We start from the raw sequence: 752 nt of genomic DNA, 5'->3' as shown, positions 1-752 counted from the left end.
TGTAATCCAGCCAGGGGCAAGAGTCGTTTTCAGGCGGAGGTAGGGGCACCGTTCACGGGGATGGCCGTTTGTTACAAACAGAAGACGCAGACCCCTTACTAAAAAAATAGAAAACTACGAGCTCGCCTCTACAGAAAAAAGAAAGTGAGTCGCGGAGTCTCCGTCCGACAAAGAAAGCTCCAAACTAACTAGTTGTGCACCATGGTTCGGGAACGCTCGGTCTCGGCAGCCTCCCCAACCGAAACCACTGGGCACAGGGTCGCGGACAAGAAACAAACGCGGCGTCTGAAGCCGATTAAATCCGTTAGGCTGACGAGAAAAGAGGGGACCCGTTCACTCCGGTTGTAGAGCGAGCGCTGAATACCCAAGCCCAGAAGACACCCAGCTGCCTAGTCGCACTTATGAGTCGAGTCTGCGCGGTCCTAACGTCTACTCGGCCGCGAGAGAAAGCCAGCGACGAGAGAGAGAGAGAGCGCGTGCTTGCGGGGACAGACAAACAGTTGTCACCTAATGAAATAAGCGTGCCAAAATACAGTAGATGCAGCTGGCGATGTGGTTAGCTACTCATGTTAATAACTCGCCTCATCTCAAAAACAATGCCTAAACGCCCAATGCCTTCCTTAAACTCAAGCAGTGGAATCAAGTTACAACCATAATCCATGTGTCATAACCAAGCGTGAAACACCACTGTATGGTCCAGCCAGGACTGTTGAGGGTTGTCTTTGTTATGGTTTGATTTGGATTGATTTAGC

At 50.9% G+C, this 752-nt stretch overlaps 1 protein-coding gene across 1 annotated transcript in view; it reads right to left on the bottom strand.

Moving 5' to 3' along the window:
- Positions 1 to 490, bottom strand: part of garnl3 (GTPase activating Rap/RanGAP domain like 3) — an 85,789-nt gene extending 85,299 nt beyond the window's left edge. The window contains 1 exon segment of the mRNA XM_042058905.1: positions 1 to 490. This exon segment is cut by the window's left edge and continues 123 nt beyond it. The gene's annotated coding sequence lies outside the window, so the exon portion shown is untranslated.
- Positions 491 to 752: the final 262 nt, after the last annotated feature.

Source organism: Alosa sapidissima, chromosome 13 (genome assembly GCF_018492685.1).
Source record: "Alosa sapidissima isolate fAloSap1 chromosome 13, fAloSap1.pri, whole genome shotgun sequence".
Taxonomy (NCBI): Eukaryota; Metazoa; Chordata; class Actinopteri; order Clupeiformes; family Clupeidae; genus Alosa; species Alosa sapidissima.
This window is presented reverse-complemented; position numbering and strand designations above follow the sequence as displayed.